This window comes from Marmota monax, unplaced genomic scaffold (assembly GCF_021218885.2).
Source record: "Marmota monax isolate L192 unplaced genomic scaffold, Marmota_monax_Labrador192_F-V1.1 WCK01_AAM20220418_F8-fsc00049, whole genome shotgun sequence".
In the NCBI taxonomy this organism is placed as follows: domain Eukaryota; kingdom Metazoa; phylum Chordata; class Mammalia; order Rodentia; family Sciuridae; genus Marmota; species Marmota monax.
Window position 1 is genome coordinate 3,083,707 of NW_026694221.1, and position 15,638 is coordinate 3,099,344.

Sequence of the window (15,638 nt, forward strand, 5' to 3'; positions counted from 1 at the left end):
AATCCTGTACTTGTAGGAAAGCCTATGTTTATAAGTTGGTTACTGGGCCTAAATAGTGAAACAGGTGAATTTCAAATCCAAATTTTGTTTCCCTATCACATGAATTCTAATAGCTTGGGAATGCTGAACAAAATATGACATTTTGGTTAAATTAATGTTGACTCCCATGGAAGACCATATCTGTATTATACACTGTTATATCCAAAGCTGGTGCTTTGTAGAAACCTTCAATATGCTGTTCTATCATTCTTTACATAAGATGTTTTTAGGTGACAAGTATAGTAAGAATATATAGTATAAAATATATAGTAAGAATATATAGTATAGAATATCCTATGGTGAGTCCATTTCTGAATAGTTTTTAACCATATAAGAGAGCTGCTTTTTCTAAGAAAATTTTGTCAGTCATAATATAGTAGAATTTTCTATGCCTTTTTATGATATCAAAATTGAAAATACCCTACCCAGAGTATGTATCTATACTAGATAAGATAAATATCTATCCCCTCAAAGGTAGAAGGGGATCTATATTGTCATTTTTCACTAACTTTTAGGTTTTTTTTCCAAAGAAGTGTAGCATGTTATCAGCTACCAGTGCTATAGTGAGATGAGTCTTGGTGAAAGGGAGCTCATATTTTTAGATCCATGCATAGACTCAATCCGATCACTATTATTTGTTTGTGAGAATATTGTGGGACCACTGAGATGTCTGAGAGGAAAAGATGGTTAATGTCCGTCATGTAAGTTATACTGTCTACTTGACTGTTGCTTCTCTGTAATAATTGCCAACTGACAAGCATTCAAGAAAGATCTTCACTTTGAAGTCACTCTAGTGGATCTGTTCATCAGAGATCAGACCTCAGACTTCCTTTTATGTTGATAGTTCTCTATTGTTTCTTAAGACTTACCACTAGCTAGCAAGACAGTGTCAAATGCTGAGCATTGACAGTGCTTATAAATTCTTGTAGATTCATAACTTAGGCCATCTCTCTAGGCATGCAAAGTGGACATCCTACTAAGCTGTTCACAGCTTGGCCTAAGAGAATGATTTTCTTTCATCATTGTCATGGCTAGCCCTGATATAACATATGAACACATTAGGGCTGAATCTTTTTCTTTTCTATGATTAAATAAATTCATTTATTGTTAATGTATCCTATTGGAGGCCATGAATTTGGGTTGAGAAATAGGCACATATATACTTACTCAAAGAATGAATATTTATGTAAAGTTTGGTCTTGCTACACAACTTTGGAAGTGTGAACCATGATTTTATTACTGAGACTAGATGCACTTTTCTCAATTTTCATATCCACCACAGATACTTCCTGAACTGATTTTGCTCATCATCTGGTACAAATGGCAGGGAAGCTTACACAACAACCTGACTATGCTTGTTATAAAACTCTTAGAAACTGGTAACCAAATAAGCCTTGAAACAAATAAGTTAGAACTGTATTATGAAGGTGCTTCAAAAATAAAAGAAGCCCAGTAAATTTAGTGCCTCATTTTTGCAGGCTTGGAGAATAAGAGACAATGACTTTGTCTTTTTTTATTTTTTTTATTTATTTATTTTTTTTTTTTGGTACCAGGGATTGAACCCAGGGGTGCTCAACCACTGAGCCACATTACCAGCCTCTTTATTTTTTATTTTGCAACAGAGTCTCACTAAGTTGCTGAGGCCCTTGCTAAGTTGCTGAGGCTGGCTTTGAACTTGCAATCCTCTTGCCTCATTCTCCTCAGCCCCTGGATGAATTTCTCTTCTCTACGTAGAGAGAAGCTCTCCTGCTATATTCCAAACTATAAGATGATTAAAAAGTCTACAGATGCAGAAGGTCCATGAAACATCATGGGATTTATCCTTTATCTTCAACATACATGTTTGTTACTAGGTTATTTCCTACTCACTAAATTCAACTGGCACCATGATAGCATCAGCAGAATGGATGCCTTTGATGTTTTGCAGAATGTCAGGACAATTAATGTTTTTGAATACTATATTATGACAGAAAAATAAGAGCTCTGAAAAAGTGAAAGAGCTTCATGAAAGCATACTTTCAACTTTGTTATATATAAAAACAAACTGTCTGGCTCTTTTCTAATAACATCTTGATAATGAGAATGGAGAAGAAAGCATTTGTCAAGGCTTCTGTCAAGTCAATGATTACATACCAATGCTTACGGAAAACTATAAAGATCTCCCCATTCCTAGAAGCTTCACTTTGGGACGGTTCTATGCTTGAGAGGATACATTCTTTCTCTTTTCAATCTTCTTGGCTCTGAATTGTATTTATTTATTCTGTCTAACTCTAGACTCCCTATGGATATGGGTTACAAAAATTTGAACAGTTTGCTTATTCTTCCTATAGCTTAAATACTTCTAAATTTGCATTTAAAGATAGATTTGCACAATTAAAGATAAAAAGTAAAACCCATGTTAGGAGTATAAAATTTTAATTTTTCTTTATTTAGAATAATATTGAATTCTAAGTAACTTTGAGCACCATAATAAATAGACTAGAAGAAAAACTTTATATATAGCTTTAGCAATACTTTTCTTTATGTCTTTGAGAAAAGGTCTTTGTTTTTCATTATGTCTCACAAATTATGTAGTTAACTCTGTATCTAGGAGATTGATGATGTATGCAAAAAATTGACAACTACTGTTAATAATACACCAGGGAACGAATGAGAGCTCCGCTGTCTATATTATCAATTACAAAGTTATATCTAAAATAATAATTACAGAAAAGGTCTATGGAACCACTGAACCCACACTGAGACAAAATTTCTTTCATTGTGCAGCTTCTATATATTCCACTTTAACGGAGAAAAACAGAGTCCTTATATAGTGTTTAAAAATATCACATATGCTTTTCTCATTTTATTTTTATCTCATTAAAAGCTATACATTCCTTTGGGAAGGATTAGAAAGATTATTGTACATACTTGAAGTGGTATGCTTCACAAGTAATCTCAATTTTCCCCTTAAATTAGTTGATTCTGAGTATATCCCATTATTTTGATCTAGAAATTGCACAAATACTAGAAATTGCCATTGCATGGCTAATAGCAACTTTAATCACCAATTATTAATCTTTCTCATCATTAAAATAAAATAATACCCTAAACAAAATCCCATCAATCTCACTCCAAGATTCTTGGTGACAATTTCCATAGCTCCTCATAGGCCTTGGCAATTTGGATGCCACTCCAGCCTCCCTATTCTTTAATTTTATTACATGGCTCTGATGATTAGTGCTGTTATACAGATCCTTCCATTCTGGAATACCAATATTTACAATGATATTAGGCTCCAGGGAGAGGCAGCACCCCCTATTCCTATAGCTGGTTTTCTTAAAAGTGTGTGCTTTGATGTGAATGCTATTTTTGTGTTTCCTTAGATTTCTAATTCTCTATCTAGATGATATTGAGGCTTCACTCTAGAAAGAAACTGAGGTGCCATTTTTTGTGTTAATTTTTTGTTTTTCCCTGTTTATTTCTTTATTCATTGTTTTTTTTTTTTTTAAATAGGAAAAGAAGATAATTTTCTGGAATCTAGAAGGGAAGAATTCAGAATATTAAGGGGTTGAAGATTGCCAGGCTTATATTCCCACATCCTAATTCGACTGACAGCATCACATTCTTTCCCTATCAATTATGTGGTTTTTCCTTGAAAACAAATTGATGTATTTTTAATCATTAATCTTACCGTTATAATTGTGGAACTTTGGATATTTCACTTTAGCCCTAATTAGTTTTACTTTCTTCATATGTGAACATTATATATTATAATTTAGGTAAATTGCATCCTTTAATTACTAATCTGTTATAAATTATAATCTCTTTCTCCCTCTCTTGTTACACATATTATCTACATCATTTCTAAATCTTCTGTATTAATTTGTTTCTCTAAGTATAGAACTTTGTTTTCTTTGTTTTATAGAGTCATTTCAGATATTACACTGTTTTAGCTGAATCCTATAAGATCATTGATAATATGTGTAGTAACTCAATCAAAAGTATTTCATGCTGCTGAAATCTCATAATATGGCAAATTAATGTTACCATTAATATTTTAATTTATGGTAACAATAGTAATATGTGTAATTACTCACTAAGGATCTAAATTCAACACTGTATATTTGTGTATCAAGAGCTTTAGGGCATACCAAGTAGATAAAATGTGGTCCTTTATATAAAACTACTTGATAGAGGGCTGGGGTTGTAGCTCAACAGTAGAGCGCTAGCCTAGCTTGTGTGAGGCCCTGGGTTTGATCCTCAGTACCACAAAAAAATAAATAACATAAAGGTATTGTGTCCAACTACAACTAAAAAAAATAATAAAAGAAATACTTGATAGAAAACTATATAACTTTTTATATCAGTTTCATTTGTATTTCATAAACTAGATACAAGAGTGGTTATAGTGATGAGAGATGTACTTTGGACTGATTTCTTTCTGCATTTTGGTAGGATGAAATAAAAGTAAATTAAATTTATTAAATTATAAGGAAAAATATTGGATTTGTGGATAACATATACTTACTATCAAGCAATTAGATGTCAAAATATTCCACTAGGACAATGACACAAACTTGAAATGACAGTTAAGCCCTTATTTACATACTGGACAGTGGAGGCAAGAGAAAAAGGTTGTGTTGGCTTCTTATTGTCCCATGTTTCCCCAAAGGCCAGCACCAGTGGCAGTCAGTTAGAAGAGCAAAAACGAGGTAAACTGTTTCACTGCCAAATAGCACTGAATAAAAGATTCTTTATATGATGGAACCATGAGTTATGGAGGAAGTGATCAGGAAAGACTAACGATAAAAAGAATAGAGAAAAAGCTAGAAGCAGTGGTCCAGGCAACCCCTGATGGAGGAAGACTGACGACGAGCAAGCTTGGTACGTTTATTATATAGGTTTAAACATCAAAAGGACTTATTGTGAGAAAGTTTCTTCAAAGCAAGAAGAGTCAAGGTCATGAGTATGAGCAGCCTGATTATGATTATCAGCTTATGCCCATAATTTCTACCCCTGAGCAGCTGGCATCTGAACCTCAAGGACAAGAACCGAATAGCTCCGTGGCTGTACAGAACCTCCTATTGGGCAGGGCATCAGCATAGCAATTGGGATACCTAGATTGGTGCCTTTGCACTGAGAGTTCTTCTGAGGGGCATCACCTCTGTCATAGGACAGTTTGGGACCTGTAATTCAATCACTGATCCCAACACTTAAGGTTCTAGAGATCAAATCGAGGGCCATATGTTTGCTATGTGTTTTACCACTGAGCTACTTCTTGATCCTTCCAGGCCCACACAAGAAGCACCCAGAAGTTGCCCATTGTGGACTCAAATGACTCAGACATTTGTAGGGCCAAAAACTAAGATGGCACCTGGCTAAATGCCAGTAGAAGGACACTGAAGTTGTTTTGAAACCTCCCTGATTGGCTTACTTCTCTTCCGTGCTTGTGCACAGCTTGTGCTCTTCATTAGAAACTATGGTATGGGTATACATGTGAATTCCTCCTGCTGATTTGACCTTTATGTTGATTGGTTCCCGCTTTTCCGTGTTTTAAAATGATTGGCTTTTACTCCTTATATAAGTTGTGTGTGTTTCCTCAATAAATGAGATCCTGCTTTGACTGGTCTCCCAGGTGGGTCTGATTGTCCTCCGGTGGGGAGGTCTGGGTGGGCTGCTGGCCGACCCTCACCTTTCTTGATCAGTCTGAGTTGGGGCGTGCTCTCCCAAGCCTCTCTGCAGGACAGAGTGGATAGAAGAAGCTAAAAACCCCAACAGACATTGAAGGGTTGTGACCATGAGTATTTAATCTGTCTGAGGCAACAGTAAACCAGGACCATGATCAAAACCACCCCAACTTAAATAATCAGTTCTATCTGGAGAGATGAAGATGGCTATGAACCTGCACCATTACCAAGCAAGGAAAAAATGTCCTTTGGGGTTTTTAGCCCCCGTTTCCTCCTGACCTGCAGGAGAAATGGGGAAAGCAGCCCCGACCAGGATGAGCCAAGAAAGACAAAGGTCAACTGGCACCCGCACCCAGCCCTCCCCTGGCAGCCAGGGAGACCAGTCAAAGCAGGATCTCATTTATTGAGGAAGCACACACAGCTAATATAATGCACAGGAGCCAATCAGGATAAAGGTCAGAGGGGTGGAGAGAGTTTACGTTTGCATGAGCTGTCCAAGAAGGCGGAAGAGTCCTGGACCTATCCTGGAGGTGGTCTGATTTTTCATCACAACCTATAGCACCGCCTCCTGGCTGATTGCCAGGTGCCATCTTAGCTACACGTGGCCCCAGGACTGAGAAGTAGATAGCAGCCAGCAAGTAACACTTCCTCTTTTCTGATGCAGCATGCCCCTACAAGTTGTGACATGCCCTACAATATCCCACAGGCAATTCAAATGTATGTGGAAGAGCCAGGCACCCTCTGTCAAAGTTTTGTAATGAAATGTTCTGTTTGCTAGCTTTATTGATCTTGGTACATCATGAGGTACTGTAAACAAATGGGTGGGGTTGGTGGTGGGGAGTATAGATGATGAAAAGGCTGTCATTATTGTGGCTAAAATAAACACTTATTGGTACCAGATTAGTAAGATTAGGGCACTTGAAGTACCAGAAAGATCCATAGTCAGAGAATATCTATTTGTGGTACCAGGTGGCCCAGCAACCAGATATTTATCTGCAGGATCAAAGGATGTGATATTTGATATTTAATCAAATTCATGTTAGTGTCAACAGCCTGGAACAGAGGTATTGATATATTTAGTGAGGTGGAAGTTACATGGGTATGCTATAGCAAGACAAGAGAGGATTGACCTTCTCCCCTTCAGCTCCCAAATCCAGATATTGTGAGCTAAAGGTACTCTTGTACTGTCAGTTTGTAGGCGTGGAGGAGTGGAATCCTTCACATTGAATGTAATATGGGCAGTCTATTTTGTTCATTGAACAAAAATAGTATTCATGATTCAACCCAAGAGTGTGAGACCCAGTCTTATGGCTAGGATCTTCTCTAGCTTGGGGAGGGGTCTGTTTTATATTCAGATATCAATTTAATACTGCTACCTTGAGCAAAGTAGTGGAGCTACTTTAAGGGAAATACTGAACTATAACTGCAAATTTGTTGTCATTATATTTGAGATTCCCGTAGGCAAAAACTCATGTTATATACCCAAGAACTTACTGTCTCCCACTTCTTGCAGTTTAATAACCATTCTAGTTTACCATTTGAGTTTTTTGAAAGAGGTTGAGAGTAACAGGAGGTTCTAGAAGAATGATGTAATTATTGTGGTGTTAACAATTCTGAAAATACAGTGTGCAGTTGAAAGAAGGGGACTGAGGGCCTGGTGAAACAGTGTAAATGAGAGTTTCATTCTCATCCTGGAGGACAACCAGGGAGGCTTGAAGGGGTGCTCTAGTCTCTATGAGGGTATTCTGCACATGTTCTTCAGTGAGAGCAATTAACTCATCATGGTTGGGACAGACGTATCTGTCAGGAGCCATCCATGGGCTGTGTGTGTAAGCTATGCACATTTGAGTGTAGGAGGGGCCTGGCTTGACATTAGTGCCTGAGTGGGCTATGCGACATGTGTGTGCCTTTCTCTTGCTCTGCCTTTGATCCCACACAGCACCTGAGGTGGGTGTGGCAAGACTCCACCCTTCGAAATCCAATCCCTTGACTTATTTGGGTGGAACTTTCTCAAATGTCTTTTCACCAATAAATAGAAGGTTTGGGGTATGCTCACTTTCTTGCTCCTTCCAGAGCAAGAGCTGACCCTTGGGTCACCAAGCCGTCCTGCCTTAGAAACTTATGTTCATGTGCTGTGTGGTTTCTTTGCCATTTTCTTAGTTATTGATACAGCCAGCACCTTGGAACCCAGCTCATATCGCCAGTCTGGCCAACTGGTGATACCTATCCAAGCCTGTATGGTCACTAGCTGAGAAGGGTGATGGTCTCAAGTATTTATTTCCTCTTATAGATTCTCTGGAGGAGGTGGTCTGTAGTGAGAAGCTGAACAAGGTACTATTGACTCTCACCAGGTTAACTACATTGTCTCATTTATTGTGAAGGCAAAGTTAACCAAATTTGAAAGATCTCTTTGGGCCACTGGACAAAACAATCTTATGGACTCTACACTCCCTTTCACTAAAATCGCAAGTTTCAATTATTTATTGATTTGTAGGTGTCCGTTGGTGCCAGGGAACAACATTGTACAATTATGTTCATCTCAAGTATATTTTCAGGAAAACATCTTTACTTTCAAATTGATGTTTGATTGTGTAACATAAATAAAACATTTCAATTCTTAATTGAAAGTGGCATGGTTAAAGCACATCCTTCTGTTTTTAATTGGTGGTCATGTCATGTGAAATTACTTAAAAGAAAAATCAGTACTTTTGAACTTTAAAAAAAGCTTTGTCAAATGATGTCCATCTTTTTTTTTTTTTTTTTTTTTTTTTACAATTTAAAAGTCTGAAAGTAAATACCATTCTCTCATTACTATACTGCATTTTAAAAATATATAACCCTGAATTCTGCAATATATTTATTACATTTTAAAGTATAAATTAACAAATAAAATACTGATGAACTATCATGCTTTATTGTTCTTAACCTGTTTTCTAATAAACAACCACGTAGATTGATTCAGAACTTCATTTTTTTCTACTTTACTTGTATTAAATTCTATATATAGCTCACATCAAGTTCCTATTCATAAGGCTCACATGAAATTGGATATTTAGAAATGTAAACAGTTTAAGACCTTACATGTGATCAATAAACTATCTCTGATATTTCGAAGCCTGATTTATTAGTGAAGTTTGGACTTAACTTTGTTATCTCCATTTCTAGCAAGTTAAACATCCCAATCACTATAGAATATAAAAGCAGTTGCTGAAATACCTCCTTTATTTGTGGGACGGTTAAATTGTTACATTTTTAAAATTTCTTCAATTTGAGTTATAAAGGGCGTAAGTTTGGACATGGTACAGAGAACTTAACAACTCTTTGTGTACAGTTTACTCCTGGCTCCAGATGTGTCTGTTTTCATACTTTTTCCTTTTGAGAAAAAGTTTTCCTTTTAAAATTTAAAATTATTTTAAAATTATAAATTTTAAAATTATTTTCAGAAATATAATACTGAACCAATTATTCACACCAGACAGCAAGCAGGAAGGTCAACAACCAGCTTAATTTTCAGTGATATATAATAGGTAGCATAGTATTTGATTACTTGATTAAAGTATTGTCACAGTTATACTAAAAATCAGAATTATACCAAAAATGTATACCCAGTATTAGTATTATATTATTATTATCCCCACAAAAGTGGGGATGATATATATAGCAGGACTTAGTTTTTACCTGCCACATTCAAAACCTATATTGTAAGATGGTGGTGCACACCTGTAATCTCAGTGGTTTGGGAGGCTGAGGCTGGAGGATCACGAATTCAAAGCCAGTCTCAGCAATTTAGCGAGGTCCTAAGCAACTTACCAAGACCCTATCTCTAAATAAATATAGAAAGGGCTAAGAATGAGGCTCAGTGGTTTAGTGCCCCTGGGTTCAATTCCAAAACAAAACAAAAACAAAGCGAAACTAAAACTATATTCTATACCTTAATTTTACTTGCTTTATCCCATCCCATGCTTTTTCATCTCATAGGGAGAAACAGTAGATGTATACATTTGAACACTCATGCAGTGATGAAACAAAGTGCCCAGGGACATTAGAAAAGAATTCAGAGAGCCTCGAGTTATAAATAGGACAATAGGCTGCTTTTTTGTGGTGGACAGTGCAGTTTTGATTAGTCTTTACACTGTTAATTCAGGCTGCTTGTTTCGCATTTTTTGTTTCCAGTGTCAATTCTTATATTTGTAATTTTTTCCTCCTTATACACTGTGCCTTTGGGAAAATAGTAACTATAACAGTCCTATAGTTATAGGACATGTCCAAAGGCTCTGAGGTACAGAATTCATAGAGACCTTTTTCTTAAGCATCATGTAAAAGTTTTTTTCTGCTATTTCAAACCCCACATAGCAAAATACTGAGCTCTCTTTGTCCTGTTTTCATTCTCTGTTTTTAAATCTTTAGTGAGCATGTATTACACAAATAAGAGTGTAAGAAAGTAAGTCTATTTTATATTTGGTTCATTTCATTTTGTATCTGAAAAATAGTTTCTTATATACTTTCTGCAACTGTAAACAGATAGAAAAATTAGCTAAAATATCCATTTTCTGGATTTTCCTAAGGCATTCTAGTAAGTTGCAAAATCAACACCCCATCACTTATTTTTGTATAGCTGCTCAGCTCCCAATACTATGTGATTTAGCTCTTCTTGGACCTTCATTGCAATCTCTTTTCAATGGTTAAGTTACAATGCTAAGATTTGTGCAATTTCTAAAGAACTGCATAGAAAGAGAACTGTTAGATATCTCAAATTAAGATTCTAGGGGAAAAAAATTTTAAACACTTCCATTTTTTTTTGTAATGGTGATTGAACTTAAAGGCGCTTACCCACTGAACCATATCCCCAGCTCATTTTAATTATTTTTTTTTGAGACAGGGTCTCACTAAGTCCTTAGGGCCTTGGTAGGCTTTGAACTTGTGATGCTCTTGCCTCAGCCTCCTGAGTTGCTCGGATTACAGGTGTGTGCCACAATGCCTGTCCTTCCTAATTTTTAATATATAGAAAAATACATATTAAATATAACCTTCACAAATAACAGACATCATTCCATGTGAGTGAATTTTGTTCATGGGTTAAGTAGTATAAGATTTACAAGATGAAATAGGACTATTGAATTGCATTTCATTTAAAAATGTCTTATTTCATGTGCTGTTTTATAAACATTTAATCACAGAATATATGAAATTATTTATAACCAACTGACAATTTAAAATTTAGGGTAAAAAAAATAATTTTTCTTTTAATAGATTTGAAATTAGGATTGCTGTATTCCTAACAAGGAAATTAACCCTAGTCATCTGATTTATATGCTAATTTTGTAGGTAAGATGCATGATTATATGTTTTCTCAAATCATCTGTGGAAACAAAACTAAATAAGAAAAGTTATGCCATTTTTAATCTTGTAAATATTCAGCAGTTATTTCTGTATTGATTGTATGAATTTACCTTCTGAAATAAATGACTCAGATTAACTATCCAAAGATTAAGCATTTAGTTAAGAGTACAAAACTAATTTATTTTTGTGATTAAATGACTTTTCAGTGTTTTTTGCTTGACTTTGCCCCCTGCCAAAGTTGAACTTTTTCTGAGCTACGTTTTCCAGGAAGCTAATAAAATCAAGAAAGATCTCCCCCTGATTTACACTCATCCTCACCCCAAAAACCATTTGATATTCTAGTAAATGGCCTATTGTGAATAATCTCCCACATCTTATGACTTAGATTCCTAGATGACCAGCTTGTGTATCACAAGGCTAGGCCTAGATCCCCCAAATTCCCATTTTTGGTTTCATAAATAATTACCTAAACTATTTGTCTCATTGACCATTATGAAGAAAATGCTTAAAAATGTTTGGCAACCTCACTTGACCAGAATTTAATGTTTTCCTAGGCCCTTAAACTTTCACACCTTTTTAAAAAATTCTTTTTAGTTGTAGATGGACACATTACCTTTATTTTATTATTTTATTTATTTATATGGTGCTGAGGACCGAAATCAGTGCCCCACACATGCAAGGCAAGCACGCTACCACTGAACCACAACCCCAGCCTCACTTTCACACCTTTTTATAAGTCCTTCTTGAGAACCAGCTCACCTCAGGCAAAATCTGTCTGATCAACTGATCACACGAGACACTCATCCCATACCCCTACACTGGGTTCTTCTTAGCCTTATTTACCTTTTTCTATGAACAAAATTTTGTTTTGATTTAATAAATTGGTATTGTTCTATAATTTTATTGTTCTATAAACTGATGTCATGTTAGTGTTTAAAGTTAGTAAACATAAGTTCCAAATGTATGATCCAATATAAATGAATTTTCAAAGTTATATTCAAAATGAAGATGTTGGGAAACACAAGTCTTAATTCCGAAAAAAGTTTCAAAATAAAATGTAATATAGAAAGGTTCTTGTCAGATAAAATATTAGCCATTCTTGGTGCCCCCTCATCTAAATGTATACTCATAATTTACAATTTTTATTATACAACATAAAGAAGTTTATGAGATTATTTGTTTCAAAATTTATTTTGAATATTATATAAATACTTATCCTACAAAGACTCTAGTCTTTCTTATTTGCTCCCATACTGTACTGAACTTAATTGTGTTCTCTCAAAATTCCTGTTTAATTGGCATGTCAGAATGAGACCTTCTTTGGAAATTGAGTTTATGAAGATGTAATCAAATTGGATGAAGGTAGACCCTAAATTCTATCTGATATCCTTATAAGTTCAGGAAAATTTGGACATAGAAACACATACAGAGGAGAAGATCATGTGGAGACAGTAGATATTGGAGTTATACATTGACATGCCAGAAAACACCAAAAATTTCTAGCAACTATGAGAAGCTAAAGGAGGAAAGAAAGAATACTTTCCTTGAGTTTTAGGAGGAAGCATGATCTTGTAGTTGTCTTAATTCTGCACTTCCAGCCTCTAACCCTATGAAAGAATAAATTTCTATTGTTTTAAGCCACCCAGTTTGTGGCATTTTGTTACTGCAGCCACAGGAAAGTAGCATACACCCATACCCAAAAGAACTCTTTTGTGGAGACAGCTGTTCAGAAAAAGGGATTTTGTCAAGGTGAATAAAAGGAGAAGGTTTCAGAAACTCTAGTCAGTTATAAAGCACCATATACTTCCACGGGTTGACTGTAAATAATTATTTTGCTCTGAGGGATATTATTTATTCCTTCTAGGAAAGAGTAATAGAGTTTTTATTTTTAATAGTTTCAGTATCAGATAAGGTAACAGTAATTTTTACATCTATCAAAAATGCAATGACTTCAAAATTATAACTGTCCAATGCATGTGTTCCAGTTTGGAAATCAAGTCTCACAGTGGAGATTCAGGGACCCAGTTTCCTTCCATTGTTTGGTTTAGACATATTCACCACATGTCTTCAAAATCATCATAGAAAGAGAAGTTATCCTCAGGTAGGAATTTTTTAATGGGTTAGATGTGAGAGCAGCATACTTTTACTTCACCCATACTTCATGACCAGAACCTAGATTGCATTGTCACAGCTAGGAATCCAGGAAGCTAGAGAATTGTAGTCATGTCTACAACCAGGTAGAAAAAGATTTGGTCAAAGTTTAGCCATTTTATGCCTCAAGGAAGCATTTCATTTTGATAAATAATTACTAATTATAGTGAGCTAGAAACCTGTGTTATCATTATATAGTAGGAGACTTCTTATCATAGATAATTCATAATAATTTTAAGCAAAGTTTGAAGGACTAATATTAAATAAAATATTAAACATGATACTGATATTGAATATTTTATTTTCTAAGTTATTATTATTTTAATTTAGCTTCCTTGGCATAGCTTTGATATTTAAATTCATATTGTATATGTTCATTGTGAATTTTTTCTCAATTCTCTTCATAAAAATATTCTAAAAATTTTAATAAAAGTCACTCTAATACAGATATGGAATAAAGATAAAGTAGTATGTAGATGTATACTCAATTCCAACTCATAATCACACCAGTCATATAAACCTATTAGAAACCAGAAAAGCAAGATTAAAGAGAATTGGATATTTGGAATCATCTGAGAGAGTTAATTAAAAGCACCTCTATATTAGCTGTGACATTCAAATGAACTGTTTTTATAAGAGTTTCTTCATATATCACTACCCACCCCCCCAAAATCCTTCTGCAATATATGGTACTGTTATATAGGATTGAAAATCCTGAAATTCAAAAGCATCCTTTTTAAAATACTTTTTTTCTCTTAACCATGAACGTAGTACCCGTAGACTCAATTGGCTCTTGGTTTATGAAGGTTAGGCTGTTGAGGATATTCTCAGTAATTCGCACCATTCAAACAGGTGCAGAGAACTGTACAGAGGTGTCTTTACACACCAGCTGATCCAAACCCAACGCTGCTGAGACTATTGCTTCTGCAACATGTGGACATAAAATTCCAATATGTAACTGAACATAGCAGGGCCATGATCAGAGTGACATTATTGTAGTCTCAGCTTCTTACACTTACTTGAAGAGTTTATCGGAAACACTACCCCTGGAATGTTTATTTTGATGATGTTTAATTGGCACCTGATTCTTGGATTTGTGTTTGTGGCACCTTATTCTTTGATTTATTTTTTTGTGTGTGTCTTGGGATGAAATATTAGAACCAAGTCTTTTTTTCTGTCTCTCAATTGTTCTCTCGGACTCTTTTTAAAAAAGTTATAGTTTATATGGAAGCTAAAAGTCAAGGAGGTAATTGTTGCATATTAGTACCATGTTAATAATAAAAAGCAAAACATCATCTACTGAACTACAGAGAAGGCTGAGTTGACTTTGTGATCAAAGAAATAACAACCTTGAAATAAGTGGTAACTGTGCACAAAAGACTTTAAAAACCCAGTGTATCTAAGAAATATGTAGTGTGGCATATGCTATGGTCTGAATGTTTGTGTCTCCAAAATTTATAAACTTTAACCCCCAAGCTGATGGTATTAGAAGGCAGGGTCTTTTTTGAGGAGATGAGGTAATGAGGTGCTTCACGGATAGAATTAATGTCCTTATGTAAGTGGCTCTGGAGAGCTGCTTTGCCACTTCCACACTGTAGAGTTAACATGAGAATCATGTTAACATGAGATTCAACTGTGAATCCAGAAACAAGTCCTTATCATATGCTAAGTCTGCTGGCATCTTACTCTTGGATGTCCTAGCCCCCAGAATTATGAAAAATAAAGTTCTGCAATGTGTTAACTACTGATTTTATGATATTTTATAATAGTATCCCAAATGACTTAAGATAGTGGATAAAAATGTTACTGTTATCCCATTTTAGGCAAATTACTAATTTTCAGTTCCTATCCTAATTTATGCTCAAATTTAGTATTACAACGTGGCAAACTTTAAAATTATCCAGGTAGAAGTAATCTGAGGGACAATGGGCATTATAGTAATCCAAAGTAGAGAAGCAGTAGTTATTATTATCTGTTATCAAGCAAATGGACAAAATATTATCTTCTATACTTTGCATATAAAAACCATGTCTCTAAGTTTGTGCATTATGGCATTTGGTATATAAAATTTAGGATTTTAGAGTAGATTTTTAGCGTTTTATCTTTGAATTGAATTGGTAACATCTTATAATAAAAACATATTTAGGCTAAAATAGGATCATTTTAAAGAGTCAAACTTTTTGCCTCTGGTCAACCTTCAAAGCTGGCTGAGTATACTAATATGTAATCTTGGAGAGGAAAAAAAATCTGTACCCTTTTTAAAAAGCCTGTTAGTATAAGCAGAATTAAGGAAACCAGAAACAAAATTGGCAATAAGATTGCAATAAAATAAAAAGTCAAATTCCCCTGGGTCCTTTCCATGAATCTCCTGTCATATGCTACCAGAGAGAGACAGGAAACAATTATTTTTATTGTTCAAGTGTAGATAGCAGAAAGAAC

At 35.0% G+C, this 15,638-nt stretch overlaps 1 long non-coding RNA gene across 1 annotated transcript in view; it reads left to right on the top strand.

Annotated features, from left to right (window-relative positions):
* LOC124108095 (uncharacterized) overlaps nt 1-5,516 on the top strand; it is a 47,571-nt gene extending 42,055 nt beyond the window's left edge. Inside the window, exon 3 of the long non-coding RNA XR_006856616.2 lies at nt 3,535-5,516. This is a non-coding gene — a long non-coding RNA (uncharacterized LOC124108095). The remainder of the gene's footprint in view (nt 1-3,534) is intronic.
* The last annotated feature ends 10,122 nt before the right edge of the window (nt 5,517-15,638 follow it).